Below are 14,905 nucleotides of genomic sequence, written 5' to 3'. Positions count from 1 at the left end.
TGCTGTAAGCAAGGCTGGGAATAAATAAATTAACTAATGAAGAAAAAAGGCTATGTATTTTGACTTGGTATAACTGTAATCCTTTTTGCAATTGGAAAATAATCTTTTGGTAAATAGAGAAGGTGGAACATGTTCAGACTTAAAAGAGTTCAGTCAAAATGGTCAAATATTTTGCATGCCTGATGTCAATGATAGTCAGCCTTCAAAGCTGTCAGGGTATGCCCTCCCCTTGTGACTGCATTCCAGCTTTAAATGCACACCCAGCCTTTCCAGCACTTTCTGCTTGAGATGTATTCTGAATTTTTTTACACACTCGCACATGCCAGGAATGATGAACAGCAGTTTTAGGAACACATCGTAGAAATGCCAATTTCCAGATGGATTTGTTTTGCTACAAAGTTAGTTATCACTTGATTCATGAAACAGCAGGTGGAGAGGGGGTACAGAACAAGTACTTAGACCCAAATAAGGTGAGACCTGCCAAGGGATGAATGACCAAAGAGAACTGAGAAAACTAAAGCGAGTACTCAAATTACCTTCTGAAGATAAGTCATCAAAGCTGCAGAGAGAAAGGGAAAGGCAAAACCTAAAAAGCATGCAGGCCAGTGGGTAAATGTTAACCCTTTTTAACGTTAAAGCTGTAAAATAAAGCTGTGAATTGGTTCTCTCTGAGGTTGCCTGTTTTCTTCCCAAATGGCTAAATGTGTGCAGTAAAACAAAAACCTTAAATCTGAGATAATCTCCTTTCCTTCCCTTTCCTTTTCTCCCCCCACCACCCCCTTTTTAAAGTAGCATCTCTTGGAAAAGGCATGGCCTCCAAACACAGGAAGGCATTAGATTAGAGGGAAGCCTTACCTAGCAGACTCTTTCTGTACTGAGATAGGCTCTAGTTTAAATTCTGAAAATATGGTTGTATAGTTGCTTTTTCTAGTTACTTGTAGGCTGACTTACCATACCAGATGCTCATTAAGAAATGTTAAAATAATGACCGGATAGATGAAACAATGAATAAATAATGAATGGGTAAATGGGAGTCACCCTGAGCTGCTGGACTTTGTGCTAATGCCATCTCTGCCTGCGACTGACATAGGATGTTGGAGGGATAATGTCATTTTCTTGATCTATAAAACATGGTCTTCATTGGGTTTCCATGATGACTGTGGCCTTCATTCATTCTTTCTCTAAGTATGTACTGAGCATCTACTATGTGCCAGTCCTGGCCCCAACACTGGACTTAGAGAGATGACCAGAATAAAGTCCCTGCTCTCATGGAGCTTATAGTCCAGTGGTGGAAGACAGACAACACAAAAAGTAATGTCTATGCCATGTTAGAATTTCTTTAGGATAAATAGCTCAGCAGAATTAATTTTTGTCATCTATTTAACTTGACTAAATCACTCTTCATAATATATGCACCCAGCAAATGAGGATATCTTGCACCTATATCCTCACCAACTCTTACCATTATCTACCTGCGTGACTTTTCTGGACTTATAGATTTAATTTGATTTTTTGAATTTAGTGATAACTTTGAGCATCTCTTTGTATCTTAGTAGTATTTCTTCTACTGAAAATTGCCTATTCATATAATTTTCCTATTTTCCTATGGGAGTTGACATTAGGCATTATTATTACTGATTTGAAGGCATTCCTGGTGTATTTTAGACCTGGGCTATCCAACATGTTCACATGTAACTTTTGAGCACTTAAAATGTGGCTGGTCTGAATTGAGATACAGTAGTCCCTCCCTTATCTGTGGGGGAATATGTTACAAGACTCCCCGTGGAGGCCAGAAATTTTAGATAGTACCAAACCCTAAACATACTATATTTTTTCCTATATGTACATATCTATGACAGTTTATTTGATAAATTAGGCACAGTGAAAGATTAAGAACAGTCACTAATAAGAAAATAGAACAATTATAACAATATCCTGTAATAAAAGTTATGTAAATGTGGTCTCTCTCTCTCTCAAAATATCTTACTGGACTCTACTTATCCTTTTTCTTCTTGTGATGAAGTGAGATGATAACCTACATGATGAGTTGGGGAGGCAAATGACATAGGCATTGTGATGTAGCATTAAACTGCTATTGACCATATGTCAGGAGGATCATATACTTTGGGTGATCTTGGATCATTGAGCCATGATGACATCCAGGACTGGATGTCAGAAGCAGATAATATTGATGGTTGGGCACCCAGGGCAGGGGTGGGATGGTGTGAGAGTGGGATGGTGTGAGATTTCATCACACTTCTCAGAATGGCACACAATTTAAAACTTATAAATTGCATATTTTTGGAATGTTCCATTTAATGTTTTGGGACTATGGTTGACTGGGGGTAATAGTAACCACAGAAAGCAAAACTGTGGATAAGGGGTGACTACTTTGTGCTGTAAATGTCAAGTACATGTGGGATTTTGTAGACAGTATTAAAAAAGAATGTACAATGTTTCAACAATAATCTGTACAAGAATTACATATTGAAAGATTAATATACATAAAACATTTAAAAATTATTTTTATCTGTTTCTGTTACTTCTCTACTTACGCTTCAGTCACATTTATCAATAATTTTGGTGTCTTTGAAGTTTTGTTAAATAAGTCTTCCATGTCTAGGACACAAAGATATTTTTCTACCTTTTTTTCTATTACTTTTTTATTGTGTTAGCTGACACATCCTTTATATATGATGACTCATCAGGATTCACTCTTATCTTTCTCCAATTGATGAACTAGTTTTTCTAATACCATCTACTAAGAAGTCTTATTTTTCCCTTGTTGATTTGTTGCATCCACCGTTGTATGTTATTGTGTATTAAGCTTTTTTTTATACATAAAATTCAATTTAATTAGTTGACAGCATTGAAAAACTGGGAGGTTTCATGTGAGAGTTTGGATTTCCAGTTTCTCTTGAAAAGCTGGCTGGCCTGGCAGTAGCAGCTAGCCTTAAATAATGGTTTTTCCTTCAGAGGGGCAGGTGTCTGTCATTTTCCCACAGTCCCCAACAATCCCCAGTATCTCTTGTCACTAAAGCCGAGGATCAGTTGCCATTTATCATGGCACGTGCAATTGCTTTTATTTTTTTAATGGTAGAGTTAAGGGAAATGGAAATAACCTTGCTCCCCTACATCTATCAATGGTGAGGAAAAGAGAGACTGAGAAAATCTACTTTGCCTGTTTATATTTTTAATACGGTATAAAAATCTTTTTCAAATGAAATTTTAAGTGAACCTCACTGGAACTGTTCCACTGGAAGGGGGCAGGGCCAACTTCATGGGTGTGTGAATTGTATAGGGTGCCATTTTCAAAAAGGCATGTTTCAATGTTTGAAATTCTTGAAATTCTTAATAATTCTAGTTTCTTGCCATTTTCATTTAGCCTCAGATGGTGCCCTGTGAACACAGAGTGTGGTGGACCCAGGATACATGGGAATTCAGCAAGGCTCGAAGCCATTACAAGGTAAGTGGATTACATCTATAAGTTGAGGTTGAGACCACATTTTTCATTCAAAGCAGAACTTGCTTCTGACACAGAAAGAAGGCAGTGACATTCTAAGAAACCCAAGGAACTCTAACATATCCTTTCTAACTCCCATTACTTCTCTGTGTCAACCAACCACTTATACTGAAAATGATGAAAAAAAAGGAAAGGGAAAGATGAAGCTATCCATAGTTGCTTTTCTTAGCAGTCCTTCCTTAGTCATTTGTTAGTCATGGTAAAGAATATTGGTAGAATATGTGCACATCAAGAAGTAAAATAAAAACAATTGAGTTAGTTTTGTGCAGCTATTCCATTGTTCTTTTAAGAATAAAATATTCATGCATGGATGAGCTATAAAATGTAATTGTGTAATTTCAGTGATTTCACAGAAATGCTCTTATATTTGCTCTTAAAACTACATTGCAACTACAAAGGTAAATGGTAAAATTCATGCTAATGATTTAAATTTAAAATTTTTCTTCGCATAAAGTCATAGTAAAAAGCAAATAAAAAAAAAACCGTGACAAATCCAAAGAGAAACCAAAAAAGAAAGACAAAAATTTTATATTTTAATATTGTTGGCTGGGAAAATTTTCCTATGTATACCCTCTTAGTTTCAGTACTTGGAGGCCTGCAAATTAAACCGATAAAAGACAGGCTAGCAAGAGAAAAGACAGATTTTATCCACATACATATACAAGAGTACACGCAAAACTGTGATGAGGAAATGGCTAGAATTTGGGGTGTTATATACCATCTTAACAAGGGAAAGAGGTTAGGATTTCAAGGGATAGTAAATGTTAGGCAAAGAAAGAAAAATATACGGAGGAAACTAATAGAACGTAAGGTTTGTTTTAGTAAATCTTGTTTATGCAGCTTTTCACCCCTGTGCCAACTTCTTCCATCTGGTGGCAGGAGTGTAAACAATGAAGAACAAAGAATGTTGCTCACAACCCAGTTCTATAAAGATTAAGTCATCAGGTACTGCTGTGCTGATCAACAGTGTACTCTCAGAGAAATTTAGGATGAAAAACGGGATGAGACAACTTGTGCTTTGGAAAACCAACCCCTTAGATGTATATTTCAGGAAGAATTTTAATGAACCCACATTTGTGCATCTTCCCAAATGTAGAAAAGCACTGAAATTATTAACTTGAGAGGACTGTGCTCTGTGACTAGCAGTAATCTTTTACAAAAATGTCTGCTTGACTGCCTGCTTTCACTAGCCAAGAATGTTAAGCAGATTTCTCCTCTGCCTCTTTGGAGTATTCCCCTCAGAGATACTGAGCGCTGTTTCCCAGGTGATGGTCATCAGTTTGGTCCCTGAGTAAAACTTAAACTCACAACACTTATGTTGTGTATTTTTAAGTAGACCTCTTTGCTCCTAGTACAGGAAGCCTCTCTTAGAAGGGGATTTATGGCAGCTGAGTTCTTTTGGAAGCCTCTGTTTTAGGTGGAAAAGGGAAGTACAAACAAAACTTCTTTCTACATCTGTTGATTCTCAAATGTCTTCAGCTCAAAATTATATTTATGTTACAGTGGTATATTCTGGGTCTCTTCAAATAACTTGCACTTTCCCGCTGCTTTTTGGACATGGGGTGGGGGGCTGTCTCACATTTCTTTTTGCGCTGAACCCTGCAAACCATGTAGCTGGCCATGGAAGTAAGGACTGAGGATGCTAGATAAGTCCAGTATCCTTCTTAGTGAGCCTGTCTCTATCAGATGCCCATGAGGCATCTTGGTGGAATCCCAGGCTTCCACTGACCTAGACCAATAAAGTGGTTGGAATTTCCCTGGCTGGCTAGTTTTCTTTCATTTTTTGTTTGTTTGTTTTTAAGAGCAAAGACAGTAAGTTCTAAAAGGAACTTATTTGTCTACTGGGCTGTACGTTGCACAATTCCAGGGCTATTTACATGGCATTCATAAATGATGCCCCCTACTGGTTGTTCAGCATGGTAGCCCTACATACTTACAGCTATAGTGAGGCCACAAAAAGGGAGTGGAAATCTGGTGACAGAAATCAAAGTTGGCTATTTTACCTTAAGTTCTTTTCCTTCTCCAGTGAACAGCTCCAATGCCACATCCTCCAATTCTATCCCTTTTCCAACCCCCACCCCCATTGCCATTTCCATCTCAGCTTGGCACCAGCAAAGCCACTTAGTGATTCCGGGGAAATGAAAATAGAATCTAGGTAATAAAGTCTAAACTTTTTTCTCTTTTTCTTTTCCTTTGTGCTTAGTCTAGTTTCCCTTGGTCATAGTGTGCTGCATACACCAGGCACTTCAGAACTCCTAGTGCAGGATGGCTATGTCTGATATTTCAGCTCTGTGGATCGTGTGTGGAAGCACGGTGCCTGACACTTCCATTCAAGGTGGTAACAGCGTTCCATGTGCAGAGATTCTGCACCTTGCACTTGGATCTAGAGCACAGTGAGCAGCAAAGCTATGCCTGACTCCCAAGAACTCCACCCGTATCTCCACACTGACAAGAACCCTATAAAGCTGCCCTGAAAACTTGTTGGGAAGAGCATGTGCTCTAGAGGCGGATCTCCTCCTCCTACTCTCTCCCTCCCCTCTTTCCTCATATGTCCTGATTTGAGCCACAGGCCCGAGGGGCCCTCTCCAAGCAGACACCCCTCTCCCATAACCCAGTTCAGCAACTACACGAAGCGGGACTAATTAGCTTAGGGTCCAACAACCACCAGGAAAAGTACTCTTTTTGAGGCAGTTCTCTGATGGAGAAGGAGGGCTTATCCAGGTATGTGTCCCATTTACTACTTCTGATCTGTGTAAATGGAAAAGTGCATACATAACCCAATAGAAATCAGCACTGTCTCCATCAGGAGGCCTTTTTGGGCATTGCCTCTGTTATACAGGGCCTAATTGACCTGGGCCTTCTTGGACCTTGCCAGTCAGCCTGTCATACCTTCATTCTCCCTGGAAAGAAACCTAGTGGGGGAATATTTAATGGTTCTGACCTCAAGACGGCCAATGAAGGAAGATATACATCCAGTAGTCCCTAATCCCTACACCGCGCTGGCCACTTGACTGTCCACAAGGACCTGGTATTCTGTGGTGGAGATAAAAGGCACCTTCTTTTATGTTCCATCATCCCCAGAGTGACAAATTTTTTTTTTTGCATTTGAGAGGTAGGACCCAAACACACAACAAAAACAGTACTGCTGGACAGTCCTGCTTCAAGGGTTAAAAAATGCCCCCATCATCTTTGGGGACACTTTCAGCAGAAGACCTGAAAGATCAGTATGTATGGTAGGCACATTCCCCAAGCCCAGGAGAAGGAACAATCCCCTTGAAATGGAATAACTCTTGTGCCCTCCAGGTTGGAGAAGCCCTGAGAGCTCTCATGGAATATGATGCAGGTTCTGCCCGCACTCACAGACCTGGCTCTACACCCATTCCGGCCAGGAGACTGGGTGAACCCCAAAATTTGGAAACTTGGCAGCCACAAAACCAGCTCACTCCTGGTTGGAATGGTCCCCACTTGGTGACCCCAAAGACCCACACTGCCCGGAAGTTGCAGGGGATGTTCTGTAAGGACTTTGCACTTGAGTGAAGAGTCCCCTGAGCCTCAAACTCTGGAGAGACAGCCTGGGGCGGCAGACCCCCTTGCCTACTCCTGGGAGCCTTTCTCTGATCTGAAGCTTCTCTTCTGGAAAACAACCAAATTGTGACCAGGGAGCAGTTGGAGCCCCGGCAGCGAGCCTAAATGTCAGGGCATGCTTGCCCACAGGCTAAAGACCTAGACACCCGCGTTTTCAGGAAGAGTTTGACGTGTGACCATTACTTTCTTGCTAATATCTGAGCTGTGTATCTGAAATTGTCTAAAGTCCTTTGTCTCCAAAAGTTAGACAAATGGTGGTTGCTGAGGGCCACGAACTGTCAGGGCTGAGGCCTGACAACAACCAAACAGATCCAAAGGTGACCGGGGACAAGTTCTGCTCCTCTCCCTGAGTAATGACGACACCCCAAATCAGCAGCAAGCAGATACAGAAAATGCACTTTATGCTCCCCCCCCGGGTGTCCCTCAAGAACGAGGAGCAGGACGGAAAGACAGAGGAGGGGACTGTCACCAGCAGAGCGCATTAACAATTCCAAGAGAATAAAAATAGAATCTGGGTAATAAAATAAAGTCTGACCTTTTCTTTCCTCTTCCTTTGTGCTTAGTCTAGTTTCACTTGCTCACAGGGGGCTGCGAACAGAGGCCTCGCGCCTGGCGCTTCAGACCAGAGCTCCGGGTGTGAAATAGCTGTGCTGACATCTCAGCTGACTGGCGGGCCGTGTGCAGAGGCTGTGCCCCACTCAGTTCAACATGGCGGCAGTGGTGGGCTGTGTCTGGAGCCGTCAGCAGCACAGCTGCACCTGCGTCCAGCGCAGGAGAAATCTGCCCCCTCCCTGCAAACAAGAACCTTACAAACAGCCCTGGCCAAGGCCTATCAGGGAAAGCGTTTTTTTTTTTTTTTGGTTGTTCGTTTTGCCTTTTTTTTTTTAAGTATTTTAAAAGCAATTTTAATTCAAAATTACACCCTACATTCAGGTGTTATCCCAAGAAATTTCTTGCTGTTGGCTAGTAGGACAGATCGGACAGCTCTGAAAAGATGTAGTCTGGCCCCAGTCATGTCTGAAGGACTGTTTTATGTCTAATGTTTTGTGTGCTACAGCTGCAAGATAACTTGGAATTAGAAGGTAACTAACAGTGTGCCTGGGTCGAGGCTCCCAAGAGGACCTGTAAAGCACCTCATCTAAACTAAGAAGATGCTGGAGAATGGAAACAGACTCTGGCTCTTGTTTGCAAGCAGCACTGAAGTCATTTAGATAAACACACCGAAAGTCTATTCTCAACTGTGGGGGTGTGTCTGTGTGTTATAGGAAAACTCTTGGCTTCCCAAGACTCTGGAAAACAATCCCAGCTGGCAAGTCCTTTCCATTCTTTGATCAAAAAATGAAATTTTCCCATGCTTCTGAACTGAACTTGGTCTCATTCTATCGGCTCAGGCGACATCTGCTAGGATGTTAGAGCTGGACTCAAAAGGGTCGGTAACAAACTGACATTTTCTTCCTCACATGACAGCAATGCCGGATCCTTAACCCACTGAACGAGGCCAGGGATCGAACCCACATCTTCATGGATACTAGTTAGGTTGATTACTGTTGAGCCATGACAGGAACTCCATTTTTTTTTTTTTTTTTTTTTTTGGAGTCAAGATGTTATCTTTGATGCTTTCTCCTTCAGGGCTGCATTTGAATATGGCATAAAGCAGCCCTACCTCCCCTCTGGGAGGAATACTTGTTTCTCCTATGTTCAAAGAAACCAGTGTTAAAGCATTTTTCTTTTTTTTTCTTTCCAAATTGGAGTACGGTGTACAAAGTATTGGATTACCTTTTCTTTTTTTAACTTAACTACATTTCATCAATAGTTTTCCAAGTCTTCAAATATTTTTCCAACATCCTTTTTAATGGTGCAAACTATTCCATCATTATTAATAGGTACTTTTTAAAAAAAGTATCACTCTTAACTGCTCCCTACTGAATACAGATTTTTACTCCAATAATACTCCCATGAAATCCTGGTAGGAAACTTTATTCACACATCTGTGATTATTTTCTGAATGTCTCCCTTGTTTAATCTTGCACATGCACAAATCATTTCTCCTTTTAGCCAAATTTTGAACTTCTTGAGTTCAGCACTGAGATCAGTCCATCTCTAAGGGTGTTTTGAAATGAGGCCTTCCAAAATGCTTATCAAATGAAATAATTTATTGTTATGCATTCTTCCTTAAGTGAAAGGAAAAGATAGCAAGGTGGGAAAAGAGGCCAAGTTAGCCAATTTATAGCTGACTTCAAAACTGCCTTAGTCTTCTGCCAAGTGGCTATCTGTGGATTTCCCTTTCATCCTGTGGCTTTTCATTTTTGGAGTCAGAAACATCTGGCTACATTTTAAAATGATTTACACAATTTATTTCAGTAGCCTCTAGGCCCTAAACTGTTTCTAGGTATGCATCGGTGTCTCTGCTGGTAGTTGGTGGGGGCTGTGCCTGTGCATGTGAGAATGTAATCTACCCTTGAGCCATTATGTTAAAATGGTTCCCCACATTGAATTGTTTAGTGTGAAATGGGATTGTTTGCATTCCATTTACTCTTTACTTTCTTAATTAGAGTGACCTCTAGTTTGAATCCACCAACTGTTGGATTTTATTGTATCTTTCCAGGAATCCCTCCTGTAACAAGGTTAACTTTAAATACTACCTTTCCTTCAGGATGTCATTCATTCTCCTTTAGAAAATATAAACCCAAGTCTTCAATGAATGACTCCAAACAGAACTCTAGGAACAATGGAGTCATGTTATTTTGGATTCTCTTTCCTTTAATGCTGTACCAACCATGGCATAAAGCAGCCCCGTCCACCTTCTGGAAGGCCCTAGGTGCTGGGGCCTGTCTCCAGGGGCTGTCAGGACATTATTGACTTGATGAAGCTTTACTCACTAAAAAGGCCTTTTTAATGTGATTTCTCTTGACTCCAGAAATTAATGTTTGAATCTGCCTTTCTCTACTCTTCCTATAAAAGAAAACCAAAACACAATGGTGGGGAAGGTTTTGTGAACCATATTATATGGCTTGATAAATAGAGTCCATCTTTGTGTCTCTGCCTCTGGATTCAACTTCACCTGGTCCCTCCGCAGGATTCAAATGGGATGAAATTTTAAGTAGTCAAAAAATTATTAGTACCCTTCCCTATCCTCCAAACCCCCAACCCTCCCGAGTCTCTGTAGGGTCAGATCGCTTATACTTTCTAACTCAAGTCTGTAGCTACCATCAGCTCTTGGCTGTTGAATTGATTGTTTAATGCTGAATTGATCTCCTGACTTTGGATGACCCTTCTCTTTTAACTTAAAATCTCCCTTCACTTGTCTGTAAGCACTAGTTTCTCAGCCCCCAACCCCATCACAGAGGGTGATGATTCTAGTGGTGACCCTCACAAACTCAGAATTTCTGTACAAGTGGAAGCACTGCCATGTCTTGGGTGATGTGGCCCTTCCTACCTCTGTACCACTCACACTTGAGTATTTTAAGCTCTTAGGGGCCATTTGTATGCACTCCTCCTTCTGCCTGGAATTTTCTTTCCCACTTCTCCTAATGCTGGTTTTTCTTCATGCTTTTGGATTCAGCCTAAGTGTCCTCTCCTAAGAGCCTTTTTCAGACCACTAAGTGTGATGTTCTTCATACTTTAACCATCCTTAGGTATAGGTACCAGCTGATGAGGACAGACTCCAGTATTAACAAATCCTCATATTGAGGTAACCAGGTGAATAGAACTCTTGCTGACACATTATTTGATTAAGCAGTGTGACATTCTGTAAATAATTATTTTTTTTGTGCATTTGCTTTTTCCGTGTGTTTTCCCTGGTAGAATGCAGTTCCATGAGAGCAAGAATTTTTCTAAATTTTTGTCACTGTCAGGGAGGAAAACCTTTCCTTCTATCCTCCTAAATTCAGTGTTCGAGGACCTGTGAATTAAACTGACAAAGATTAGCATTAGAAAAGACAAATTTTTGTGTACTACATGTGTATGTGAATCATTTTGTTGTACAGCAGAAATTATCACAACATTCTAAATCAATTATACTTCAATAAAACTTTAAAAAATGAAAAAAAAGATTTTTATTCCTTTATAAATGTGAGAGTTAACAGAAAAATGTGACTCACCAAACAGCCAAAATAGGAGCTTATATATTCACTTAATGGGAAAGGGAGGTGGGGACAAAATGCTTTTATGGGAAGAACAAAATAGTCAAATGGGCTTTTAGGAGAACAAAATGGGAGAAAGTATGTGATAATATGTTTATGCAGGTACAAATGGTCATCTCCCACTTCTTTCTAGTCAGTAAAAATTGCCCCATGGGAAGCTTTGTGGCAAGTTTACTCTCAGTTTCCTACCTGGGAGCAAAGCTACTACCCTGAAGAGGGTATTTATGGCAGCCTCATTTCCTGGAGTTTTGGTCTTTAGTCAGGTAGAGATGCTCCAAGAAGGCTTCTTTCTGGATCTGTTGAATCTCAAATGTCTTTAATTCAAAATAATCTATATATTGGAGTTCCCTGGTGGTTCAGTGGGTTGAGAATCCTATGTTGTCAATGCTCTGGTTTGGGTCACTGCTGTGGCTCAGGTTTGATCCCTGTCCTAGGAACTTCTGCATGCTGGGGACATGGCCAAAAAAATTTCTTTATATCAGCTCTGAGGCTATGAGTGGGTCTGCACATCACCTAGCACCTAGTACTATGCCTTGCATATAGTAGGTGCTCAGTAAGTACTTGTTAAACATGAATAAGTGAAGTGGTGAGTAGCGTGCTCATTATTTGCTAATGGTGACCAGTTCCAATTTATTTTGGTTGTTTGACTGAGGTACAAGTTGTGGGGGTGTGTTGGTGTGTGTGAAAGCTCAGAAAAAAATATTCACAATGACCTAGATTATTTATTTTATAATTTAAAATATATTTCTTTTGTTGGAGAGTTGATAAGCCCCATGACATGAGGCAGATGTAGCTTGTGGGTAAGATTCTTGATATGGACCTTCTCTGGCATTTTTCTTTTTGTGTTACAGGAGGAAGTACAATTTTCTGTACATGGTAGTCCACTAGAAAGATCTACTTTTTATTTCTCCTAGGCTTTGGGGTCACTTTGGCGGGGGGAGGCAGCTGCTGATAGTAAAGGCTCTGAGAGTTCTCTAAGGAACACTGAGGATGAATTCTTTAGTGCTGGGCAGGTGGGTATGTCTCAGGAGCACTGTGGAATGGGCTGAAAGGTCAACCCTCCAGAGTCCTGTCTATTTAATAAATATGAAGCAGCTATTGTCCCATTATCTGCTGGGATGATATTTTTAAAACTTTTTTTTAATGGAAAATCTCATACACAAAGTAATATGCACATAGCATACACCCATATATACCTCCACCTAGCTTTAACACATCTTTATTTATAATATTGTTTCAGCTCTAACACCCTCCCTGCCATTTTCCTTACATTCCTCCACCTCTCCCCTCCCCAGGTTAAGTACGTTACCACCATTCATCTTCAGAACTTCATCCTCCCAAAATGAAACTCTGTACCCATTAAATACTGACTCCCCACCCACCCACCCCCAATTCCTCAGCCCTTGGCAAACACCATGGTACTGTTGTTTTGGTATGAATTTGACTGCTCTCATGCCTCATGTGTGTATACTTACACACATTTGTCCTTTGTGACTGACTTAACTAGTGTAATGTTTTGAAGGTTCATCTTGGTTGTAGCATAGTCAGTATTTCCCTCCTTTTTAAGGCTGAATAATATTTCACTCTGTGTATATACCGCATTTTGTTTTTCCATTCATTAATTATTTCAACAGCAACTGCTTCGATTGTTTCCACCCTTTAGCCAATTGTGAGTAATGCTGCCATGAACATAGGTGTACCCATATCTGTTCAAGCCCCTACTTTTACTTCTTTTGGGTATGCACCTAGAGGTATAATTGCTGGATCATATAATAAGTCTGTGTTCAAATTTTTTTAAAGGAGCACACATTAAAAAAAAAACAAAAAACAGAAAAACCAAGCAACTCTACCACAGTTCTGTTGCATACCTAAAACTTCAGCAGTATTTCCTTAATTGCATAGGCTTTACAACTACTGAAGAGACCATACTGGAATGGCTAACAACTGAACCACCAAGCTTGGCTTCTTGGGACCTTGGGCATGTCACTGAAATATCCTGTGCTTCAGTTTCCTCATCTGTAAGATAGGGGAGATAGGTTCAGTTAATACACACACAAAGCCCTGTAGGCAATGGCTGTAAATACAATCTGAAAGTGTTGGCTCTGCTAACACTTATCAGATATTTGTGCTGTCAAGAACTCTCATGTAAGTTTGATTCTTGTTATATATAGGTAGTCCAGGGCTATACCCAAGATTTGGAGGCCTAAAATGTATACATAAAAAGATCACAAAACTAGAGACACACAAACTCATGCAAAATTTGATATGAAGTTTTTTTTTTAGAAATTGGAGAAAAATATCACAACAAATAACCAGAATCCAGGAGATTCAATTCTCTTTCTTCAGAGATTTCTTTAACCAGTTGATCTGAAATGCTTCCAAGAGGTCCTTGCTGATTTCAGCCTGGTTTCTCCTCTCACTTAGGGTTGTTATGTGTTATTATATGTCATGTGCTTAGAACAGTGCTTGGAATAGAGTAAATGTTCTAGAAGTATTAATTATGATGGTTCCTCCATTCTCCAAGAGAGGAAATACTGGAAGAGGAGGAATTTGGGGTGGGAGTTGGAAGAGAACGTGACAGCCTAGTCTGGGGCAAGAGTTTGAGATGCCTTTGAGAGAGAGGCAAAGTGATGTCAGGTAGTGCTCAATAAGCATTTGATGATGATGATGATTGATGAAGGCAACAGCATTGATGACAACCACAGTGATGACTGTTGACTGTGGCCTGGGTAGGCTTCTGTATTGTCAGCCTTCTAATGGTCAGGCTGCCTGGGAGCTCTGAGGATGAGGGCAGGGATTACTCCTTAGCTGATTTCACTTCAGGGAGAGAATGAATTCAGCAGGGTGGTAGTGGATTCTAAGCTGAGGATTCCCAAATGCTGAAAGGTACTTTTGTACTGTGGGTGAGCTTGCATCCACCCTAGCATTCCTTCCTCTCCAGGCAGTTATTCGGCTTCTTTAGACAAGATTAATCTGGTTTTTCAGCCTGGACATAAAATACTGGCATTGGAAGGTAGCAGCAGTAGGGCAAGACCTAGCTTTACTTGCTTGGGGACAGGAGAACTGGCAGGGGAGTGTGGGAGCCACAGTTGCTCTATCAGCCAAGTGCTGCTCTGTTTGCAGTGGGATTGGGAAGAGGAAGGTGAAAGAGGGAGCCAATGGAAATAGTCATTCCAAAGATAATTTCAGTTAACCTCTTTATCCTTCCCAGCCTCTGCTGACTATGTGCATCTTGATTGCAGTTTGTTTAGGGCTCCCCTAAGTCATTTGTCTCCTTCCCCCCATGGACTCTCCTCCTGCTTCTTCTGCAGCTACTTCCTTACTGCCTCTCCTTTATCCACCAAGAAGCTTCTACCCTCTACCCATCCATCAGAAATTTGTCAAGGTGCTTTATTCATTGATGGCCTCCTTTCTGTGCTTGTCTTGGTTATGGGTTCATTCTTTACTATCATTTATTGGATCTTGGCAGGGAGAGATGATAAATTCTTATGGTCAATCCTCTGTTCCTAGTGGATGCATTTCTATAGATGTCTAAAAATACCTTTCACTTGAATATTCCATTTCTAAGAAAACAATCTATTCTCTGGTGTCAGAAGTGAAGGGCAAGGCTGTACTGCGAGTAAAGAATTATCTAAATCAAATATGAGCAGTGACA

The sequence above is a fragment of the Phacochoerus africanus genome, chromosome 1 (assembly GCF_016906955.1).
Source record: "Phacochoerus africanus isolate WHEZ1 chromosome 1, ROS_Pafr_v1, whole genome shotgun sequence".
Lineage (NCBI taxonomy): Eukaryota > Metazoa > Chordata > Mammalia > Artiodactyla > Suidae > Phacochoerus > Phacochoerus africanus.
The sequence above is the reverse complement of the archived record's forward strand: the minus strand, read 5'-3'. Positions refer to the sequence as shown.